Genomic DNA, 315 nt, shown 5'->3' with positions numbered 1-315 from the left:
CTGCCATCAAGTCAATTCCTTACAGAATCATCAGCTCGATTGTTAAAAGGAATATTTCTGGTTTGGGGTAACCCCTACTTCCATCCCCGTTAACACACCCCAGATTTTCTGAATCTGAATTTCTAAGGGCAGGGCTGAAACTTCCCTCCTTGGCTTCTGCTGATTCAGTCAGTGGAATTTTGATAAAGCCCTAAGGGAGAGGTGTTACCCTGCCTCTCCCAATTCAGCCAAACTCCCTCTCTTCTGATTTTGGTTCCAACTCACTGGGACCCAGTATAGGGTTATCAAAGCTGTAAATCTTTGTTGTTGTTGTTG

Source organism: Chrysochloris asiatica, unplaced genomic scaffold (assembly GCF_000296735.1).
Source record: "Chrysochloris asiatica unplaced genomic scaffold, ChrAsi1.0 scaffold00142, whole genome shotgun sequence".
Lineage (NCBI taxonomy): Eukaryota > Metazoa > Chordata > Mammalia > Afrosoricida > Chrysochloridae > Chrysochloris > Chrysochloris asiatica.
This window is presented reverse-complemented; position numbering follows the sequence as displayed.